Below are 25635 nucleotides of genomic sequence, written 5' to 3' on the forward strand. Positions count from 1 at the left end.
TATTTAGGTTGATTTTGGAACTCTCTTGAGTTATCATGCTTATTTTGTTTGGAGAGTTGTCTTGTTGCACTGAGTTGTGTGTCTTGCATGAGTAGGTAATTGAGGTTGCTATTTAAATATAGTAGTAACTTGCAACAGATTTGAGGTATTGATTTGAGTAATGTTTGGACTATTGGTGCCAAGAGCTTGAGCCTATTAGTGATAGGTGTCATATTTTGGGAAATCTGTGTGTTTTTCAAAGAACTAAAAATTAGTTGAGAACTCTAGCTACTAAATTGATCGCTAACCTCTGGAGGGGTTGGAATATATAGAGTACCCTCATGTTACCATGAGTCGAGGATGTGCAAGGATAACCAAACCCCCAAACACTCCTCCTCGGGGTACTTGTCTCTTTGTGAATTTCTTAACTAGATAGAGAGTTACTGATAATAAGTGTATGAGTTCTTTGGACTAATGTGAGTATTTGATTGTTGGCACTTCCACCATCCATATTTTGCTAACCTCTTTGGTACCGTGCATTGCCATTTCTCACATTGAGAGTTGGTGCAAACTCCGCCGGTGCATCCAAACCCATGACATGATACGCTCTGTCATACATAAGCCTAATTATATATTTCCTTAAAACAGCCACCATACCTACCTATTAAGGCATTTCCACAGCCTTACTGAGATACATTGTCCTGCAACATCCACCATCTCATGACTTGATCTTCATGTCATACATGCATTTTGTTGATCGAGGAGCCAAATGATAGTTGGGACATGCCCTTATTACTGCTTGTCGGTGCACTAAAGATTGGGTCTCTAGTGCCCCAGACTTGTGCATGGGCGCGAAGAGCCCCTGACGGCAGTGCGTGGCACAGCTCAGACAAGGCGCACCCCCAAGATATCCAAGGCCCGGTAAGACCATCTTGCCGGGAAGACACCCAAGGCCACATCCGTCGAATGGACGTGACGTAACGCACCAAGCACAAGACCCCGGCGAGCCTCCCTCATCGAGAAGACAGCCGACGCCCCCGGCAAGCTTCCTTGTTGTGACAAAGCACCAAGGCCCCGACAAGCACCCTTGCTAGGATGATGTGGCAGGCCACTAGAGGGTGACCACCCTTGCCACAGTGCCACCGCCCCCTGAGTTCTAGCGCATTCCGCATGCGCCAGCGGGGCGTCCAGGTGTCGAAACACCTGGACACATGTCTTCACCAGCACTTAGTTGACAAGGACAAGATGTGCATTTAATGCACCTGACAGCGGTAGATGGATAAGCGCCGCTCTAGATTCACTGTAACATCTCATGAACCTACCATCGAGCACTATAGGCGACCCCTTTTCCTATAAAAGGAGTCCCTTAGCTCATTCACAAGGGGTTAGACCTTTTGGATATTTGCCAAGAAGATGGTTATCATCACTGTAACGAACAACGAAAAACGCTTAATACGATCAGACGAGCAAGACGTAGGGTTTTGCGCGTAAGCGGACCGAACCTGGGTAAAAAGGGCTTGTGGGGTGTTGATCATTAGATCTGGTCTTGATGTTGTATTTCCCCGCTCTATGATCACAAGGGTATCCCGTTTATCCCCATAGGTGTCGAACTAGCATCGCCGACATCTTTGGCGCTCCAGGTAGGCGGCGGGGGAGAGACGCGTGAATCAGAGCAAGCTCAACGCCGGCTCCATCCAAGTTTGGGCGCTATGTCGCGTTCCCCCGGAAACGGGGTACCGCGGAAGGCGCCCTGCTCTTCTACGGCTTCCCAAGGCCTGCGCGAGCGCGTTGATACATGCGCGCGGGGGGCAGCGAGGCGGAGGCTCCAAGAGCAACGTCGTCAGGCCGATGTGTCGCTCGGGGGCCAACGCGCAGCTGTCGAGAGCGTCCTGGGCGCTTCACATAGGCCCCGACGCATACTCCGGCGGACGCACCTCCGCGGAGTGATGCATAGTTGTTGAGAATGCACCACACGGTCCCGAAGTACTGGTGTGTGCTCCAGTGCGAGTGTTGTGCCCTTGAGAGCATCACATCATCGCCCAAAGACGCGCTGGGGGGCTCCGCAAGCACGACCTAGAAAGAGAAAAGCAAAGAGGTTACACCGTGGCTGGCTCTTCCTCCAAGCGACGGTCACGGACCATCGGCAAGAAGTCCTTGCTGGAGAAGAGACCGCCAGGAGCGGTAATTCCCTGCTTGCTGAGGGCTTCGATGCCCCGGCAAAAGATTCAGGAGCCTCGCAACCACGGCACAGACATATAAGTTTTTAAGTTTGAGATTCAGATTTGAAGTAGATAGACCCTTTGCTTTTTCCCTTTGAAAGTTTCCAATCTTTCTGTGAAGAGTTTGTGCGTACTGGGACCTTCCCAAAGCTCGGTGCACCTTGTCTTTGTTTCGAACTCGTTCAAATGACCTGAATGGCCAGAGAGCGCCTTCAAACAGTTGCGAACCTGATCAACAGAGCAAGCAACTACGTAGCACCCGATTTCGTCTCAAGCTGCGCTCGGCGATTTCCATGGTTGCACCGAACGTGGCAAGGAGCCTTGCCGGTAGTCGTCGGCAAGCTCCCAGATATGCAAGAACAAATCATACAAAGAACGGAATCAAGAAAGGGAAAACACTCTTTTTGTATTCATATGAATAGATGCATTTGTCTTCACTTATAAAGCATGGTGGTCCTAACCTAAAGACCCTGTATTTTGACGAGGACCGACCCGCGCGGAGGAGTGAGGCTCAGGAAGACAACAAGGTGGGCCATCCCCCGGCGCAGTATAGGCTGGTCCCTCCTGGACCAGCACTGCACAGTCAAGAACTGCACCGGGGGACTGGGCAACAGGAGGAGGTGAAGGGGCTGGATGCAATTCTCACGCCACCCCAAAGAAAAGGCGTCGATGCAGGACCCGGCCGGGAGGGGGAGAGGCGTGAGCAGGCGCCGACAGCAGTGCCAGCGGTCAGTCAGAGCTCGGGGGATCATACTCCGACGTGACTCCCCGGGCTCCCGACCTGCTAAGAGCGCCACCGCTGCCGCCGTCCCCCTCGTCACCAGCGCTCGAAGCGGAGCGTGTCAAGGATTCATATAATCCCGTATGTCATTCCCTTTGTCCTTCGGTATGTTACTTGCCCGAGATTTGATCGTCGGTATCCGCATACCTATTTCAATCTCGTTACCGGTAAGTCTCTTTACTCGTTCTGTAATACAAGATCCCGTGACTTACACTTAGTCACATTGCTTGTAAGGATTGTGTGTGATGTTGTATTACCGAGTTGGCCCCGAGATACCCCTCCGTCACATGGAGTGACAAATCCCAGTCTTGATCCATACTAACTCAACGGACACCTTCAGAGATACCTGTAGAGCACCTTTATAGTCACCCAGTTACGTTGTGATGTTGGATGCACATAAGGCATTCCTCCGGTGCCAGTGAGTTATATGATCTCATGGTCATAGGAACAAATACTTGACATGCAGAAAACAGTAACAATAAAACGACACAATCAATATGCTACGTTCATAATTTGGGTCTAGTCCATCACATGATTCTCCTAATGATGTGATCTAGTTATCAAGTGACAACACTTGCATATAGCCAGAAAACCTTGACTATCATTAATCACTTGGCTATCCAACTAGACGCTTGCTAGGGATATTGTTTTGTCTACGTATCCACACATGTATCTATGTTTCCATTCAATACAATTATAGCATGGATAATAAACGATTTTCTTTAAAAAGGATATATAATAATAACTATTTATCATTGCCTCTAGGGCATATTTCCAACACTCTCCTCACATCGCCATGCGATTTACATTGTAATAAATCGAACACCCATACAGTTCTGGTGTTCATCATGTTTTGCCCGTGGAAGAGGTTTAGTCAGCGGATCTGCTATATTCATCATTATCAAGTTATGTCCTTTGTGAAAGTCCTATGAGGTGTCTCGATCTATCCATATAGATCTTAATGCCTAGAATGTAAGCAGCTTCTCCTAGGTCCTTCATAGAGAAACTTCTATTCAAGTAATCCTTTATGCTCTCCAGAAGCTCCACGTTGTTTCCAATCAGAAATATGTCATCCACATATAATATTAGAAACGCCACAGAGCTCCCACTCACTTTCTTGTAAATACAAGATTCTCCAACCAGTTGTATAAACCCAAATGCTTATTCCAACTCCGAGATGCTTGCACCAGTCCATAAATGGATCACTGGAGCTTGCACAGTTTGTTAGCATTCTTTGGATCGACAAAACCTTTGGGTTGCATAATATACAACTCTACCTTAAGAAAACCGTTAAGGAACGCCGTTTTGACATCCATCTGCCATATTTAATAATCGAAAAATGCAGCTATTACTAACATGATTCGGACGGACTTAAGCATTGCTACTGGTGAGAACATCTCATCGTAGTCAACTCCTTGAACTTGTGAAAAACCCTTTGTCACAAGTCGAGCTTTATAAACGGTCATATTACCGTCTCCGTCTGTCTTCTTCTTAAAGATCCATTTGTTCTGAATAACCTTGCGACCTTCAGGTAGTACTTCCAAAGTCCACACTTTGTTCTCGTACATGGATCCTATCTCGGACTTCATGGCCTCCAGCCATTTGTTGGAATCTAGGCCCACCATTGCTTCTTCATAATTAGAAGGTTCATTGTTGTATAAGATATAATTGATAAGACATGATTACCGTACCACTCAGGAGCAGTACGTGATATTGTCGACCTGCGAGGTCCGAGAGGAACTTGATCTGAAGTTTCATGATCATCATCATCAACTTCCTCCTCAACCGGCATCTCAACGACACGTGTTTCCCCTTGCCCCACGTCACCATCTAGAGGGATTAGAGGTTCTACAACCTCATCAAGTTCTATTTTCTTCCCACTCAATTGTTTCGAGAGAAACTCCTTCTCAAGAAAAGCTCCGTTTTTCGCAACGAACACATTGCCCTCGGATTTGAGATAGAAGGTATACCCAACTGTCTCTTTTGTGTAACCTATGAAGACGCATTTTTCCTCTTTGTGTTCCAGCTTTTCAGGCTGAAGCTTTTTGACATGAGCATCACATCCCCAAACTTTAAGAAACGACAACTTTGGTATTTTGCCATACCACAGTTCGTATGGTGTCGTCTCAATGGATTTTGATGGTGCCCTATTTAAAGTGAATGCAGATGTCTCTAATGCATAACCCCAAAATGATAACGGCAAATCGGTAAGAGACATCATAGATCGCACCATCTCTAATAAAGTATGATTACGACGTTCGGACACACCATTACGTTGTGGTGTTCCAGGCGGTTTCAATTGTGAATCAATTCCACATTGTCTTAAATGAGCACCAAACTTGAAACTCAGATATTCACCCCCACGATCAGACTGTAGGAACTTGATCTTCTTGTTACGATGATTTTCAACTTCACTGTGAAAATTGCTTGAACTTCTCAAACATTTCATACTTGTGCTTCATCAAGTAGACATAACCATATCTACTCAAATCGTCAGTGAAGGTGAGAAAATAACGATATCCGCGGCGCGCCTCCACACTCATCGGACCACACACATCGGTATGTATGATTTCCAACAAGTCACTTGCATGCTCCATTATTCCAGAGAATGGAGTTTTAGTCATCTTGCCCATGAGGCATGGTTCACACGTGTCAAGTGAATCAATGTCAAGTGACTCCAAAAGTCCATCATAATGGAGTTTCTTCATGCGCTTTACACCAACATGACCTAATCGGCAGTGCCACAAAAACATGGCGCTATCATTGTTAACTCTTACTCTTTTGGTCTCAATGTTATGTATATGTGTATCGTCGCTATCAAGATTCAATATGAACAATCCTCTCACATTGGGTGCATGACCATAAAATATATTACTCATAGAAATAGAACAACCATTATTCTCTGACTTAAAAGAGTAACCGTCTCGCAATAAACAAGATCGAGATATAATGTTCATGCTTAACGCAGGAACTAAATAGCAATTATTTAAGTTCATAACTAATCCTGATGGTAACTGAAGTGAAATTGTGCCGACGGTGATTGCATCAACCTTGGAACCATTTCGCACGCGCATCGTCACTTCATATTTCGCCAGCCTTCGTTTATTCCGCAGTTCCTGTTTCGAGTTGCAAATATGAGCAACAGAACCGGTATTGAATACACAGGGACTACTACGAGAGTTCGTTAAGTTCACATCAATAACATGTATATCGAATATACCTGATTTTTCCTTGGCCGCCTTCTTATCGCCCAAATAATTGGGGCAGTTGCTCTTCGAGTGACCCAGTCCCTTGCAATAATAACACTCCATTTCAAGCTTAGGTCCAACCTTGGGTTTCTTCATCAGATTGGCAATAGGCTTGCTGCTCTTCTTGGAATTACCCTTCTTGCCTTTGCCGTTTCTCTTGAAACTAGTGGTCTTATTCACCATCAACACTTGATGCTCTTTACGGAGTTCTAACTCTGCGGCTTTCAGCATCGCGAATAACTCGCCGGGTGACTTGTTCATCCCTTGCATATTATAGTTCAACACAAAGATCTTGTAGCTTCGTGGCAGTGATTTAAGAATTCTATCAGTGATAGCCTCTTGCGGGAGTTCAATCCCCAACTCAGCTAGACGGTTTGAGTACCCAGACATTTTGAGCACATGTTCACTGACAGACGAATTGTCCTCCATCTTGCAAGCATAGAATTTATCGGAGGTCTCGTACCTCTCGATCGGGGCGTTCTTATGGAAGATAAACTTCAACTCCTGGAACATCTCATATGCTCCATGACGCTCAAAGTGACGTTGAAGTCCCGGCTCTAAGCCATACAAAACTGCACATTGAACTACTGAGTAGTCCTCCTTACGTGTCAACCAAGCGTTCTTAACATCTTGGTTAGCCGTAGCGGGTGGTTCATCTCCTAGCGCAGCATTAAGGACATAATCCTTCTTCCCAGTTTGCAGGAGCAACGTAAGATTACGAGCCCAGTCTACAAAGTGGCTTCCATCATCTTTCCACTTAGCTTTCTCTAGGAACGTATTAAAATTCAGGGTGACTATCACGTGAGCCATTGATCTACGACACAAATATTTCAAAGTGGACTTAGACTATGGTCAAAATAATTAGAGCTTAACTAATCAAATTACTTGCTAAACTCCCACTCAAAAAGTACATCTCTCTAGTCATTTGAGTGGTTCATGATCCAAATTCACTAACTCAAGTCCGATCATCACGTGAGTTGAGAATAGTTTCAGTGGTAAGCATCTCTATGCTAATCATATCAACTATACGATTCATGATCGACCTTTCGGTCTCATGTGTTCCAAGGCCATCTCTACACATGCTAGGCTCGTCAAGCTTAACCCGAGCGTTCCGCGTGTGCAACTGTTTTGCACTCGTTGTATGTGAACATTTAATCTATCACACCCGATCATCACGTGGTGTCTCGAAACGACGAAGTGTAGCAACGGTGCACATTCGGGGAGAACACAATTTAGTCTTGAAATTTTAGTGAGAGATCACCTTATAATTTTCCCGTCATTCCAAGAAAAATAAGGTGCATAAAAGGATTAACATCACATGCAACTCATAAGTGACATGATATGGCCATCATCTTGTGCTTCTTGATCTCCATCACCAAAAAGCACCAACATGATCTTGTCACCGGCGCCACACCATGATCTCCATCAACGTGTCACCATCGAGGTTGTCATGCTACTTACGCTATTACTACTAAAGCTACATCCTAGCAATAGAGTAAACACATCAGCAAACACAAACGTTAGTTTAAAGACAACCCTATGGCTCCTGCCGGTTGCCGTAGCATCGACGTGCAAATCTATATTAACTATTACAACATGATAAGCTCATACATCCAATATATCACATCACGTCATTGGCCATATCATATCACAAGCATACCCTGCAAAAACAAGTTAGACGTCCTCTAATTTGTTGTTGCATGTTTTACGTGGCTGCTATGGGTATCTAGTATGATTGCATCTTACTTACGAAAAAACCACAACGGAGATGTGCAAATTGCTATTTAACCTCTCCAAGGACCGCCTTGGTCAAAACCAATTCAATTAAAGTTGAAGAAACCGACACCCACCAGTCATCTTTATGCAACGAGGTTGCATGTCAATCGATGAAACGAGTCTCTCGTAAGCGTACGAGTTATGTCGGTCCGGGCCGCTTCAATCCAACAATACCGCCGAATCGAGAAAAAACTAAGGAGGGCAGAAAATCAAACATCACAGTCCAAAAAACCTTTTGTGTTCTACTCGAGATAACATCTACGCATGAACCTAGCTCGTGATGCCACTGTTGGGGAACGTTGCATGGGAAACAAAAAAGTTCCTACGCACACGAAGACCTATCATGGTGATGTCCATCTATGAGAGGAGATTTGGATCTACGTACCCTTGTAGATTGCACAGCAGGAAGCGTTAAGAAACGTGGTTGATGTAGTGGAACATCTTCATGCCCCTCAAATCGTAGCATGAACCGTCCCTCGATCCGTCCCACGATCCGTTCCGATCTAGCGCCGAACGGACGACACCTCCGCGTTCAGCACACGTACAGCTCGACGATGATCTCGGCCTTCCTGATCCAGCAAGCAAGACAGAGAAGTAGATGAGTTCTCCGGCAGCGTGACGGCACTCCGGTGGTGGTGATGATCTATTCCTGCAGGCTCCACCCGAGCTCCGCAGAAATCCGATCTAGTGGTAAAACTACGTGGTATAGGTTTGAGTTGCACGTGGCAAAGTTGTGTCTCAAATCAACCCTAAACCACCAATATATATAGGAGGGAGGGGGAGGGCTAGCCTTGAGGGGCAAGGCCCTTAAGGGTGCGCCGGCCGAGGGAGGAGGACTCCTCCTCTTCCAATTTGGTTTGGGAAGGAGGAGTCCTCTTCCTTCCCACCTCCCTCTTTCCCTTTATCTTCTATTTTCCTTTGGTATTTTCTTATGTGGCGCCATGGGCCCCTTGGGCTGAGTCCACCAGCCCACTAAGGACTTATGGAGCCACCCTAGTGCCTTGGGCTCACTCCCGGGTGGGTGGGCCCCTCCCGGTGAACTCCCGGAACCCATTCGTCACTCCCGGTAGATTGCCAAAATTGCCCAAAACTTTCTGGTGACCAAATGAAACCATCCTATACATAAATCTTCATTTTTGGACCATTCCGGAAACCCTCGTGACGTCCGTGATGTCATCCGGGACTCTGAAAAACATTCGGTAACCACACATATAACTCAACTATACAAAAACATCATCGAACCTTAAGTGTGCAGACGCTGCGGGTTCAAGAACTATGTAGACATGCCCCGAGGCACTCCTCGGTCAACATCCAATAGCGGGACCTGGATGCCCACATTGGATCCTATATATTCTACGAAGATCTTATCGGTTGAACCTCAGTGTCAAGGATTCATATAATCCCGTATGCCATTCCCTTTGTCCTTCAGTATGTTACTTGCCCGAGATTTGATCATTGGTATCCGCATACCTATTTCAATCTCGTTACCGACAAGTCTCTTTACTCGTTCTATAATACAAGATCCAGTGACTTACACGTAGTCACATTGCTTGTAAGGCTTGTGTGTGATGTTGTATTACCGAGTGGGCCCCGAGATACCTCTCCCTCACACGGAGTGACAAATCCTAGTCATGATCCATACTAACTCAACGGTCACCTTCAGAGATACGTGTAGAGCACCTTTATAGTCACCCAGTTACGTTGTGATGTTTGATGCACATAAGGCATTCCTCCGGTGCTAGTGATTTATATGATCTCATGGTCATAGGAACAAATACTTGACATGAAGAAAACAATAGCAATAAAATGACACGATCAATATGCTCCATTCATAGTTTGGGTCTAGTCCATCACATGATTGTCCTAATGATGTGATCCAGTAATCAAGTGACAACACTTGCATATAGCCAGAAAATCTAGACTACGATTGATCAACTGGCTAGCCAACTAGAACCTTGCTAGGGACATTGTTTTGTCTATGTATCCACACATGTATCTATGTTTTCATTCAATACAATTATAGCGTGGATAATAAACGATTATCTTTAAAGAGGAAATATAATAATAACTATTTATCATTGCCTCTAGGGCATATTTCCAGCAGATAAGTATATCCATCAACTCGTCATCAACACCCAGTGCCAGTTTCTGTCTGCTGATGTCTATTTTGCATGGGCTTTTACCTAATTTTCCGAAGCCCGAAAAACCCTGAGAAAAATATAAGAAAATCAGCGTACTGGAATCTTCCACATCACCGAAGATGGGCCAGAGGAGGGCTAGGGGCCTCCCATGCGACCCATGGGCGCGGCCTACCCCCTGGCCGTGCGAAGATGCTGCCTGGGTGGGTCCCATCTCCTCCGGTGCCTTCCTTCGGCCTACGTTTACTCCTCCTAGAGAAAACCCTTCCATAAGATCCAGAATCGCGAATTTCTTCGTCGTTCCACCGCCGCAACGCTTCCAAGATCGGGAGCGTCAGGAGACCTCTTCCCCGCACCCTGCCGGAGGGAGGATTGACCTCCGGGAGCTTCTCCACCACCATGGACGCTTCCCGGACGTGCCGTGATTGTCCTCCTTGGACCATGGGTCCATGACCAATAGCTATGTGATTTCTTCTCTCCAATCTTGTGCTTCAGTGGTTAGTCCTTGTGAGCTGCCCTACATGATCAAGACATCTATGTAATTCTCTTGCTATCGCTATGCTCGGTTTGTTGGGATCCGATGGATTATGAGATTATGTTCAGATTGTTATGAGTTATATATTTAATTATCCTTTTATATTATGTTCCGTAGTGATTCAGGCATGTTCTCCATTGCTATTTATTGCATTGGCCGAGTAGTAGATTGTAATTCGAAGAGGGAGCGTTATGCGTGATTGTGGGTTCATGCCCCTAGATGTCTAGCTTGAGTGACAGAAACATGAGACTAGGGGATGTGTTGTTGCCACCAGGGAAAAAACAATGGTGCTTGCGACTTCGGTTGCAAGGATTGTTTACATTACGCATAGTTTGTTAATGAAGTTGTATGTTGCTTTTAGTTTACACTTTGGGTGGGGCTCGCAACTTAATACCGGTGAGATATTCTGGATAGATATCTCAAGGTGGATGATTAGTAAGTAGATGTTGATGAATAAATGGTCGACTTGTCTTGGCGTACTGGCCATTACTATTGAACCTCTAACTATCAAGTAGCATAATTAGCATTGCGGTGCGTTCATAATTCTATCAATTGCCCAACTGTAATTTGTTTACCCAAGCATAGTTGTTTATCGCCTTTTGGAAGAGAGACATCATTAGTGAACGTCATGTGACTCCGGTCCATATCACCATCATTTTTTGCACCTCCATTAGTTACTGCTTTATTTACCTTTCCGTGGCAATCACTATTACTCTTCCCGCTTGTGTTTTGATCCTTTGCAAACTACAAGTGCGGAGAGATTGACAACCTCTGTGTACTCGTTTGGGAGCAAAGTTATTTGTGTGTGTGGGTCCACATCTTCTGCTAGCGCCACGGTGGGAGATACCTACTTGTTGATCATAGGAGTCCTCCTGGTTCGATAAACCTTACAATCTCCGTCTAAGGGAAAACTGGCTGCTGACTACATTTCAACCTACCACTTGGGGTAACCAATGAGGTGCGAGAAGTGTATACATCATCTCGTCATCACATGGCCTTTTCCATTTGTTGGTAGAAGTATTCTACCGACTTGGTGTCTTGCTTGAGTAGTTGTAGCATCTTGAAGAGATCATAGTTGTAGTGGGTTGGCATGAAGCGAGATCGCATGAGTTCCTTCATTTGGGCCCAAGTGGTTATGGGAGGTTCACCCTTTTCTCTTCTTCGCTCAATCACTTGTTCCCAACAGATGAGTACATAGTCTTGGAACTCAAGTCAAGCCATGGCAACCTTTTTTTCTTCTTAAAAGTTGTGTAGATGGAAGATCTTGTCAACCTTGAGTGCCCATGAGAGATAGTCTTGAGGGTCATTTCTCCTAGAAAACTTAGGCATGTTGATCTTGAGGTTGCTGAAGCGTTGTTCTTCTTTTTGATTGTTTTGGTGATTCCCTTGTCTTGGAGGAGGTGCATCATTGTTGTTGTCGAGTTGACGTTGTTTTTGTTTCCTTGGTGCTTCGTCATTATTGGGATCGACGTAATGTACTTGCGGGCATTGGCGAGGTCCTTGCACCAATTGTCGTTGTTCTTGGTCCTCCTCTTGGCAATCGTCTTCCTCTTGATGTTCATGTCGGAGTACTTCATGTTCTTCGCGTTCTTGACAGTTGCGTTCTTGCAAAGCATGTGTTGCATCACGGAGGCCACGTTGTGCTTCAAGCACTTATTCCTCATATCGACGTTCTTCATCATGTCGTTGTTGTAGGTGTTCTAGATCCAAAGCTTCTTCTTCTTGTTGGTGACGTTGATTACGCGCGCAAAGTGAATCTTCCAATCCATTGCCATGGAAAGGTTTGTCCGATTCTTAGCGATGGCGACAATCGTCACGTTGGTGATGTAGATCTCGAGGTGGAATAGCATCGGAAGAGTACTAGGAGGATAGGCGACTAGAATGGTGCCGTCGTGACGAAGTAGAGATTGAGGATGCATGGTTTACCATGAAAGCATGGATCTCGTCCATTTGGCTTGATACCTTGTCATCGAGGTAGTATGAAAGCACAATTGCTCCCTAGGGTGGTTTTGATAATTGATCAGAACATATGCATCATTGAACTAATATGTTTATCCAAGTATATTTCATAAAAGTTCAAAAGAAGCTTTGGCTAAAGTCTTATGTGGATATTCCCCTTGATGCAAGAAATGAATAAGATTGGCCCAAGCTTCAAGCCAGAAGACTCTTCATTTATAGTTGTGAGAAATCACTTTCGAGTCGTGATACGTCCATTTTGCATCATGTTTTCCTACTGTTACTTATGTTGTTTTACTGAATAGTAATTATTTTTGGAGTAATTCTAATGCCTTTTCTCTCATAATATGCAAGGTATACACAAAGGGGGAGAATTCTAACAGCTCGAAATCTGGACCTGAAAAAGCTACATCAGGCTACCTATTCTGCACAACTCCAAATGAGCTGAAACTTTACGAGGAATTTTTATGAAATATTTGAGGAATATTGGAGCAAATAAGTACCATAGGTGGCCCACCAGGTGGGCACAACCCACCTGGGCGAGCCAAAGAGCCCAAGCGCGCCCTGGTGGGTTGTTCTCACCCACGCCCACCTCCGGTGCCCCTCTTCTGGTATATAAGTCATTTTGACCTAGAAAAAAGGAGGAGATGACTTTTGGGATGAAGCGCCGCCGTCTCGAGGAAGAACTTGGGCACGAGCACTTTTGCCCTCCGGTGGAGCGATTCCGTTGGAGGGGGAAATCATCGTCGTCATCATCACCAACAACTCTCCCATCTTGGGGAGGGCTATCTTCATCAACATCTTCAACAACACCAACTCCTCTCAAACCCTAGTTCATCTCTTGTGTTCAATCTTTGTACCAGAACTACTGATTGGTTCTTGTGGGTGACTAATAGTGTTGATTACATTTTGTAGTTGATTACTATATGCTTTATTTGGTGGAAGATTATATGTTCAAATCCATTATGCTATTTAATACCCCTCTGATCTTGAACCTGATTATCATTTGTGAGTAGTTACTTATGTTCTTGAGGTCACACGAGAAATCATGTTGCAAGTAATCATGTGAACTTGATATGTGTTCGATATTTTGATGATATGTATGTTGTGATTCCCTTAGTTGTGTCATGTGAACATCGACTACATGACACTTCACAATATTTGGGCCTAAGGGAATGCATTGTGGAGTAGTTATTAGATGATGGGTTCCGAGAGTGACAAAAGCTTAAACCCTAGTTTATGCGCTATTCCGTAAGGGACCGATTGGATCCAAAAGTTTAATGCTATGGTTAGAATTTATTCTTAATACTTTTCTCGTAGTTGCGGATGCTTGGGAGAGGGTTAATCATGAGTAAGAGGTTTTTGCAAGTAAGAACAACACCTAAGCACCGGTCCACCCACATACCAAATTATCAAAGTAGCGAGCACGAATTAAGCCAACATGATGAAAGTGACTAGATGAAATTCCCGTGTACCTTGTCACGGACCGTTTGGCCTGTCCTTTGCCTCAAAAGGCTTGGGCTACCTTTCTGCACTTTTTTACTACTATCGTTACTTGCTCGGTACAAATTATCTTCCTGTAAAACTACTCTGCTACTTACAATTTTAGCACTTGCACACCATTACCTTGGTGAAAACCACTTGTCATTTCCTTCTGCTCCTCGTTGGGTTCTACACTCTTACTTGTCGAAAACGCTACAATTGACCCCATATACTTGTTGGTCATCAAGGCTATTTTCTGGCACCATTTCCGGGGAGTGAAGCGCTCTTGGTAAGTGGAAATTAGTAAGGAAACATTATTACTACGTGCTGAAATTTATTGTCACTTGCTACTATGGAAAACCATCCTTTGAGGGGTTTGTTTGGGGTATCTTAACCTCGACCGGAACCACAATTACTTGCCCCTCAACCTACTACACCTATTTAAAATATTGAATATTATATTCCTTCGGGTATGGTACAACAACTGCTAGCTAATCGTTATGTAGGAGATGGAACCAAACATCCTGATATGCACTTGATATATGTGGATGAAATTTGTGGATTGTTTAAGCTTGTAGGTTTACCCGGAGATGAAGCTAAGAATAAGGTTTTCCCTTTATCTTTGAAGGGAAAAGCATTGCCATGGTATAGGCTATGCGATGATATTGGATCTTGGAACTGGAATTGTGATCGGAATTGTGATCGGTTGAAATTGGAATTGCATCAAAAAAATTATCCTATGCATCTAGTTCATCGTGATCAGAATTATATATATAATTTTTGGCCTCGTGAAGGAGAAAGTATATCTCTAGCTTGGTGAGGCTCAAGTCAATGTTATATTCATTCCCCAATCATGAGCTCTCAAGAGAAATTATTACTCATAATTTTTATGCTCGGCTTTGTCGTAATGATCAATCCATGCTCGATACTTCTTGTACTGGTTCTTTTATGAAGAAGACTATTGAATTCCGGTGGGATCTTTTAGAAAGAATTAAACGCAACTCTGAAGATTGGGAACTCGACGAAGGTAAAGAGTCAAGTATTGAACCTATGTTTGATTGTGTTAAATCTTTTATGAATATTGATGCTTTTCAAAAGTTTAGCACTAAATACGGACTTGACTCTGAGATAGTAGCTTCCTTTTGTGAATCTTTTTCTACTCATGTTGATCTCCCTAAGGAGAAGTGGTTTAAATATCACCCACCTATTAAATAAGAAATTAAAGAACCGGTAAAGGCTAAATAAGAAGCTATCGTTTACAATGTTGATCCAGTTGTTCCCACTTCTTATATTGAAAAACCACCTTTCCTTGTTAGGATGAAGGAACATACTAAAGCTTCAACTGTGGTTAATAAAAGTTATGTTAGAACATCCAAACCAGCTGAAAAAAATCACAGGTGAACCTAGTGTTGCTATGATTAAAGATCTCTTGGTCAAGAATATCGATGGGCATGTTATTTACTTCTGTGATGAAGCTTCTAGAATTGCCAAACCGGATAACAAATATAAGCATAGACCAGTTGTTGGCATGCATGTTGTCTCGGTTAAGCTAGGAGATCACTGTTATCATGGGTTATGTGACCTAGGTGCTAGTGTGAGTGCTATTTTTCCTTATATGAAGAAATTAAGAATGAAGTACCATCTGCTGAAATAGAAGACATAGATGTTACTATTAAACTTGCCAATAGAGATACTATATCACCAATTGGGATTCTCACACATGTTGAAGCTTGTGTGGGAAGATAAAATACCCTACTGATTTTCTTGTTGTTGGCTCCTCACAAGATGACTTTTGTCCCATTATCTATGGTAGGCCTTTCTTAAACACCATCAATGCCAAAATTGAATTTAAGAAACAAACTATCGGTGTTAGCTTTGGTGATGAATCTCATGAATTTAACTTTTCCAAGTTAGTAGACAACCGCATAAGAAATATTTGCCTAGTAAGGATGAAATTTTTGGTCTTGCTTCTATTGCTGTACCTCCTACTGATCCTTTAGAACAATATTTTCTAGACCATGGAAATGATTTGCATATGCGTGAAACAAATGAAATAGGTAGAATCTTTTTCGAACAACAACCTTTGCTTAAGCACGATTGCCTATTGATACTCTAGGAGGTCCCCCTCCACCTAAAGTTGATCATGTGTTTGAATTAAAACAATTTCCACACACTTTGAAATATGCTTATCTTGATGAGAAAAAGATATATCATGTTATTATTAGTGCTAAACTTTTAGAACATGAAGAAGAAAGATTATTGAAAGTTCTAACGAAGCACCGAGCTTCTATTGGATATACTCTTGATGATCTTAAGGGCATTAGTCCCACTCTATGTCAGCACGGGATTAATATGGAACCTGATGCTAAACCCGTTGTTGATCACCAACGTCGGTTAAATCCGAAGATGAAATAAGTGGTAAGAACGGAAATATTGAAACTTCTCGAAGCAGGTATAATCTATCCTATAGTTGATAGTAGATGGGTAAGTCATGTTCATTGTGTCCCTAATAAGGGATGTATTAGTATTGTTCCTAATGATAAGAATGAACTTATTCCACAAAGAATTGTCACAGGCTATAGAATGGTAATTGATTTTAGAAAATTAAACAAAACAACTGGAAAAATCATTACCCTCAGCCTTTCATTGATCAAATGTTAGAAAGACTATCTAAGCTCACACATTTTTGCTTTCTTGATGGATATTCTGGTTTTTCACAAATACCTGTTTCACAACCTGATCAAGAAAAGACCACTTTTACTTGTCCTTTTGGAACTCATGCTTATAGAGTATGCCTTTTGGTTTATGTAATGCACCTGCTACCTTTCAAAGATGTATGACTGCTATATTCTCTGATTTCTGTGAAAAGATTGTTGAGGTTTTCATGGATGACTTTTCTGTTTATGGGAAGTCTTTTGATGACTGTTTGAGAAATCTTCATTTGAGTTTTGCAGAGATGTGAACAAACAAATCTTGTCTTGAATATGGAGAAGTGCCACTTTATGGTATTGTTTTGGGCCATAAAATTTTGTAAAGAGGCATTGAGGTGGACAAAGCCAAGGTTGATGCAATTGAGAAATTGCCATGTCTTAAAGATATCAAAGGTATTGATAGTTTCCTTGGTCATGCTGGTTTCTATAGGAGGTTTATCAAAGACTTTTCTAAAATTTCTAGACCCTTAAAAATATTTTGCAAAAGGATATTCCTTTTGTGTTTGATGATGATTGTTTGGAAGCCTTCGGAACAATAAAGAAAGCCTTAATTACTTCACTTGTTGTTCAACCACCTGATTGGAACTTGCCTTTTGAGATTATGTGTGATGCTAGTGATTATGTTATTGGTGCTGTTCTAGGACAAAGAGTTGATAAGAAATTGAATGTTATCCATTATGCTAGTAAAACTCTTGACAGTGCTCAACGAAATTATGCTACTACTAAAAAAGAATTCTTAGCAATAGTGTTTGCTTGTCATAAATTCATATCTTAGATTGTTGATTCTAAAGTTACTATTCACATCGATCTTGCTGCTATTAAATATCATATGGAAAAGAAATATGCTAAACCTAGATTTATTAGGTGGGTTCTTCTGTTACAAGATTTTGATTTGCCTATCACTGATAAGAAAGGAACAGAGAACCCTGTAGCTGATAACTTGTCTAGGCTTGAAAATATTCTTGATGACCCACAACCTATTAATGATAGCTTTCCTGATGAACAATTAGCTGCAATAAATGTTTCTAAGAGTACACCTTGGTATGCTGATTATGCTAATTATATTGTTGTTAAATACATACCACCTAGCTTCACATACCAACAAAAGAAAAAAAAATCTTCTATGATTTAAGACATTACTTTTGGCATGGCCCACGTCTTTATAAAGAATGAGTAGATGGTATTATTAGACGTTGTGTACCTGGGCATGAACACGAACAAATCCTACGGAAATGTCACTCGGAAGCTTATGGAGGGCATCACGCGGGAGACAGAACCGCTCATAAGGTCTTGCGATCTGGTTTTTATTGGCCTACTCTCTTCAAGGATGCCCGTAAGTTTGTCTCATCTTGTGATGAATGTCAAAGAATAGGTAATATTGGTAAGCGTCAAGAAATGCCTATGAATTATTCACTTGCTGTTGAACCATTTGATGTTTGGGGATTTGATTTCATGAGGCCTTTTCGTTCCTCTAACGGGTATACACATATTTTGGTTGTTTTTGATTATGTTACTAAGTGGGTAGAAGCTATTCCAACTAGTAGTGTTGATCACAACACCTCTATTAAAATGCTTAAGGAAGTTATTTTCCCAAGGTTTGGAGTCCCTAGGTATTTAATGACTGATAGTGGTTCACACTTTATTCATGGTGCTTTTCGTAAAATGCTAGCTAAGTATGATGTTAACCATAGAACTGCATCACCTTATCATCCTCAGTCTAGTGGTCAAGTTGAACTTAGCACTTTGAACAAAGAAATAAAACGAATCTTACAAAAGACTGTCACTAGGTCCCGGAAGAATTGGTCTAAGAAATTAGATGACGCACTTTGGGCTTACAGAACAGCATATAAAAATCCTATGGGTATGTCTCCATATAAAATGGTTTATGGAAAAGCTTGTCATATGCCTCTTGAGTTAGAACATCAAGCATATTGGGCAAACAAAGAACTCAACTATGATTTCAAACTTGCTGGTAAAAATAGGTTATTTGATATTAGCTCATTAGATGAATGGAGAACCCAAGATTATGAAAATGCAAAGTTATTTAAAGAAAAATTTAAAAGATGGCATGACAAAAGAATCCAAAAGCGTGAGTTCAAAGTTGGAGAATATGTTCTTCTAAACAACTATCATTTCAGATTCTTTGCAGGAAAACTCCTCTCCAAATGGGAAGGACCCTACATTATCGAGGAGGTCTATCGATCCGGAGCTATCAAAATAAATAATGTCGAAGTTACTAACCCAAAGGTTGTCAATGGGCAACGAATAAAACATTATATATCAGGTACTCACATTTATATTGAAAGCAATATTATCCAAACCATGACACCGGAAGAACACATAAAAGAAACCTTTCAGAATACTCCAGAATCGTGAAAAAAGGAGGTACATGCTGCGGCAACAAAACTCCTTTCTTGGCGCTAGGAATTCTTCTTGTTACTTCTCTGGTCTGCATCGGTTTTTCCCTTGAAGAGGAAAGGGTGATGCAGCACAGGAGCAGTAAGTAATTCCCTCAGTTTGAGAACCAAGGTATCGATCCAGAAGGAGGGCCTCGTCAAGTCCAGAGTACCTGCGCAAACACAAACAAGCTTGCACCCAACGCTTCAAAGGGGTTGTCAATCCCTTCAAGATTGTTTGCAAAGTGAGATCCGAAGGCGGAAAGTGCAACAAAGTAAAAAGTGTAAGGCTGAAAATATGGTGTGGAGTAGACCCTGGGGGCCATAGTGTTCACTAGAGGCTGCTCTCATAATAGCAAATATCACGGTGGGTGAACAAATTACTGTCGAGCAATTGATAGAACCGCGCAAAGTCATGATGATATCTAAGGCAATTATCATACATATAGGCATCACGTCCGAGACAAGTAGACCGATACTTTGTGCATCTACTACTATTACTCCACACATCGACCGCTGTCCAGCATGCATCTAGTGTATTGAGTTCATGATGAACAGAGTAACACTTTAAGTAAGATGACATGATGTCGAGGGATAATCTCAAACCAATGATGAAAACCCCATCTTTTTATCCTTGATGGCAACAACATGATGCGTGCCTCTCTACCCCTTCTGTTACTGCATGAGGTCACCACACGGTATGAACCCAAAACCAAGAACTTCTCCCATTGCAAGAATCATAGATCTAGTTGGCCAGACAAAACCCACAACTCGAAGAGAATTACAAGGATATGAAATCATGCATAAGAGAGATCAGAAGAACTCAAATAAGATTCATAGATAATCTGATCATAAATCCACAATTCATTGGATCTCGACAAACACACCGCAAAAGAAGATTACATCGGATAGATCTCCATGAAGATCATGGAGAACTTTGTATTGAAGATCCAAGAGAGAGAAGAAGTCATCTAGTTACTAGATATGGACCCGTAGGTCTATCGTGAACTACTCACGCATCATCGGAGAGGTCATGGTGTTGATGAAGAAGCCCTCTGTGTCTGAATCCCCCCTCCGGCAGGGCACCAGAATGTGCCCCAGATGGGATCTTGCGGAGACAGAAGCTTTCAGTGGCGGAAAAGTACTTTCGATGATCTCCTGATTTTTTTGGGATTTTTAGGGAATATATAGGCGCAACCCCTAGGTCAGGGGACGCTCAGGGGGCCCACAAGCCTGGGTGGCGCGGCCTACCCCCCTGGCCGCGGGGTGGGGGCTTGTGGGGCCCCTGGGGCTCCCCTGCCTTGGCTCCCAAGCTCCCCGATATTCTTCTGTTCCAGAAAAATCTTTTCGGGGATTTTCTTCCATTTGGACTCCATTTCAAAAACATGGAAAAAACAGGAACTGGCACTTGGCACTGAGTTAATAAGTTAGTCCCAAAAAAATATATAAAAGGAATGCAAAACATCCAAAGTTTGACAAGATAATAGCATGAAACCATCAAAAATTATAGATACGTTGGAGACGTATCAAGCATCCCCAAGCTTAACTCCTACTCGTCCTCGAGTAGGGAAGTGATAAAGAATGAATTTTTGATGTGGAATGCTACCTAGCATAGTTGTCCTTGGCAACTTCATTCACGTGACATGAATGTTCAAATCCGTAAGATTCAAAACAATAGTTTGCTATTGACATGAAAACAGTAATACTTCAAGCAAACTAGCAAAGTAATCATGAACTTTAAAAATAACAAATCCAAAGAAAGTTATCCCTACAAAATCATATAGTCTGGCTATGCTCCATCATCCTCACACAACTAATGTAAATCATGCACAACCCCGGTATTGGCCAAGTAATTGTTTTCACACTCTTACTTTCTCAAACTTTTTATAACTATCACGCAATACATGAGCGCAAGCCATGGATATAGCACTATAGGTGGAATTCACTGTGGTGGTGGTTGTGAGACAAAAAGGGAAGAGATAGTCACATTGACTCGGCGTATCAATAGGCTATGGAGAGGCCCATTAATAGATATCAATGTGAATGAGTAGGGATTGACATACAAGAGATGCACTAGAGCTATAAGTATGTGAAAGCTCAAAAGGAGAACTAGTGGGTGTGCATCCAACTTGCTTGCTCACGAAGACCTAGGGCAATTTTGAGGAAGGCCATCATTGGAATATACAAGCCAAGTTATATAATGAAGATTCCCACTAGCATATGGTAGTGAAAAAGCAAGAAGCTCTCAGTCATGAAGAACATGGTGATATTATGAAGCACAAGTGTGGAAAAAGAAAGTAGCATTGTCCCTTCTCTCTTTTTCTCTTTTTTTTATTTGGGCTCTTAGGCCTCTTTTTTTCTTTTATTTTATTTTCTTCTTTTTTGTTTTTGGGCTCTTTGGCCTCTTTTTTTTATTTCCTCACATGGGACAATGCTCTAATAATGATGATTATCACACTTTTATTTACTCACAGCTCAAAGATCACAATGATGATGACTCCATAGGAAATGCCTCCGGCAGTGTACCGAGATGTGCAATGATCTAGCATGGCGTATGACGTTGAAACATCTCGCTAGCTATCTTATGATCATGAAATGGCAATATGAGAGTGAAAGCACAAGTCATGAGACGGAACGGTGGGAGTTGCATGGCAATATATCTCGGAATGGCTATGAAAATGCCATAGTAGGTAGATATGGTGGCTGTTTTGAGGAAGGAATTTTGTGGGTTTGTGCACCGGCGAGAAGTGCGCGCCACTAGAGAGGCTTGCAATGGTGGAAGGTGAAAGTGCATCTATACCATGGGCTCATATTAGTCATGAAGAACTCACATACTTGTTGTGAAAGTTTTTATTTGTAATCGAAACAAAGTGCTAAACGCATACTCCGAGGGGAAGGGTTGCTAGGTGTAAACCATCGCGCGATCCCGACCTCAACACAAAGGATGACAATCAATAGATCAATCATGCTCCGACTTCCTAACATAGCGGTTCACCATACGTGCATGCTACGGGAATCACTAATTTCAACACAAGTATTTCTAGATTCATAACACCCTACTAACATAACTCTTAATATTACCAAATCCATGTCTCAAAACTATTTGAGAGGAATCAAAACTTCTCTTTCTACTCAATGCACATGAAGATGGAGGTTTTTGCATCCTTTTTGGGTATCTATCACTTTTGGGACTACTTTCATAACATAAGCTAACTACCAAATCACGTACCGACGTGCTCCAAAAGATATAAGTGAAGCACATAGAGCAAAAGTATCTAGCTCAAAAGATATAAGTGAAGCACTATGAGCATTCTAGCAAAATCACGATGAGTGCATGTCTCTCTCTCTCAAAAAGGTGTGCAGCAAGGATGATTGTGACACAAAAAAAAGACTCCTACGATACAAGACGCTCCAAGCAAAACACATATCATGTGGTGAATAAAAATATAGCTCCAAGTAATGTTACCGATGGATTGAAGACGAAAGAGGGGATGCCTTCCCGGGGCATCCCCAAGCTTAGGCTTTTTGGCATCCTTGAATTTGGCTTGGGATGCCTTGGGCATCCCCAAGCTTGATCTCTTTCCACTCCTTATCTCTTTGTCCATGAGAACATCACCCAAAACATGAAAACTTCACAACACAAAACTTAAACAGAAACTCATGATAACAATAGCACAAGAAAACAAACTACCACTTCTTTTGGTACTGTAGCAAACTTAAATTCTATCTATATTGATTATGGGATACTGTATTCTCACTTTTCCATGGGTAGTACCCCCCGATACTAACCATAGTTTCATCAAAACAAGCAAGCAACTCAACAAAAACAGAATCTATAAAAAGTAGACCGGTCTGTAGCAATCTGTATACTTCGTATACTTCTGGTACCTAAAAAAATCTGAAAACTTACGACGGCCTGGGAAAAAAGCATATCAACCAGAAGCAAAAAGAATCAACTCAAAATATCTTTCTGAATAAAAAAGAAAAATCATCTCGTGAGCAAAAAGTTTATGTCTTTTTCCAGCAGGATCAAACAACCATTACCAAGACTAGTCATAAAGGTTTTGCTTGGATCAAACACAAAAAGAAACACAAAAAAAACAATCATAACAGAATTATGAAATTGCGGACGCAACAAAACAGAAAGAAAAAGATAAATTCATTGGGTTGCCTCCCAACAAGCGCTTTTGTTTAACGCCCTTAGCTAGGCATAAAAGCGATAGAATCCCGTATCATCATCTTTGGTGCTCAAACCATAAGTGGTCCTATTAATGGATTCATAAGGCAATCTTATTTTGTTTCTAGGGAAGTGTTCCATGCCCTTCCTTAAAGGAAATTGAAATCTAATATTCCCTACCTTCTTATCGATGATAGTACCGATAGTCCTTAGGAAAGGTCTACCAAGAATAATAGGGCATGTAGGATTGCAATCAATGTCAAGCACAATTAAATCCACGGGTACATAGTTCCTATTTGCAATAATAAGAACATCATTAATCCTTCCCATGGGTTTCTTTAGAGTAGAATCAGCAAGATGCAAATTAAGAGAACACTCTTCAATGTCATTAAAACCCAAGACATCACATAAAGACTTTGGAATCGCAGAAACACTAGCACCGAAATCACACAAAGCATTGCACTCACAGTTTTTGATTTTGATTTTGATGGTAGGTTCCCACTCATCATGAAGCTTCCTAGGGATAGAGACTTCCAATTCAAGTTTCTCTTCAAGAGATTTTATCATAGCTTCGACGATATGATCGGTAAAGGCCTTGTTTTGGCTATAAGTGTGTGGAGAGTTGAACATGGATTGCATCAAAGAAATGCATTCAATCAAGGAGCAACTATCATAATTGAATTCCTTGAAATCCACGGTAGTAATTTCATTACTACTCAAAGTTTTAACATCTTCTACTCCACTTTGAATGCTTTTAGCATCAAGATAGATGGACTCCGAATCATTAGGGCACTTTTCAATCAAAGTGGATTCATATCCAGCCCCATAATCATTAGGTTTGACACAAGAAAACAAAGATTCAATGGGAGTCACATCAAGCACTTTAAGATCTTCGGGATTCTCATCACGAGAACACGCCTTTTTAAGCCATGACACAAGAAAACAAAGATTCATGTCTAGCACGAATTTGGGCGGTTCTTTCTTGGCTCTCAATCAAGGAAACACGCATAGCTTTCAAAGTTTCATCCATGTTGATTCTATCAACGCATCTAAATTTCAAAGCATCAACATCACAAGAAATTATATCAACGCTCTTAGCCAAATCGTCAATTTTGAGTAGTTTTTCTTCTATGGACACCTTGAAAATCTTTTGAGAGTTGATGAACTCTTTGATATTACTCTCTAGATGAGAGGGTGATCTATTGTAATTTCCATGAGTATTGTTGTAGGAGTTGCCAAAGTTATTAGAGGAGTTACTAGGAAAAGGCCTAGGAGCATAATTTCATCTAAAAGCATTATTCGTGCCAAAATTATTCCTACCAACAAAATTAACGTCAAAGCTAGCATTGCTACTCTCAGTCAAAGAAGACAAGGGCGTATCATTAGGATCCAAAGGAGCACTTCTACTAGCAACCAAATTCATTAACTCATCCATCTTAGCACTTAACGAGTTAATTTCTTCTATAGCATGTACCTTCTTACTAGCTAGTAGGTGACCTTTCAGTGTGCCACTGAGAGTAGTTCGTCACGATATTTTCTAAGAGCTTTGTGGCTTCTCCTAACGTGATTTCCATGAACGTTCCACCTGAGGCGGAGTCCAAGATATTTCTAGAAGAAAAATTCAAGCCAACATAAAAGATTTGAATAATCATCCAAAGACTCAAGCCATGAGCGGGACAATTTCTAGACATTAATTTCATTCTCTCCCAAGATTGTGCAACAAGTTCATGATCAAGTTTCTTGAAATTCATGATATCATTACGGATAGAGATGATCTTAGCCGGCGGAAAATACTTGGATATATAAGCATCTTTGCACTTATCCCAACAATCAATACTATTTTTGGGCAAAGAAGAAAACCAAGTTTTTGCACGATCTCGCAACGAGAAAGGAAAAAAGCTTCAATTTAATCACGTCATTATCCGCATCTTTTGTATTTTGCATATCGCAAAGCTCATTGAAGGTATTGAGATGGGATGCGACATCTTCACTAGGAAGGCCAGAGAATTGCTCTTTCATAACAATATTCAGCAAAGCGGCATTGATTTCGTATGACTCGGCACTAGTGGCGGGAGCAATCCGAGAACTAATAAAATCATTATTATTAGTATTCGAGAAGTCAAAAAGTTTGGTGTTTTCGTTCATGGTGACTTCAGCAAGCAAGCAAGCACACAAGCAAACAAAGAGCAGGCGAGAAAAAGGGTGAACGAAAAGGCAAACGAAAAGGCAAACGAAAA

The sequence above is a fragment of the Hordeum vulgare genome, chromosome 5H (genome assembly GCF_904849725.1).
Source record: "Hordeum vulgare subsp. vulgare chromosome 5H, MorexV3_pseudomolecules_assembly, whole genome shotgun sequence".
Lineage (NCBI taxonomy): Eukaryota > Viridiplantae > Streptophyta > Magnoliopsida > Poales > Poaceae > Hordeum > Hordeum vulgare.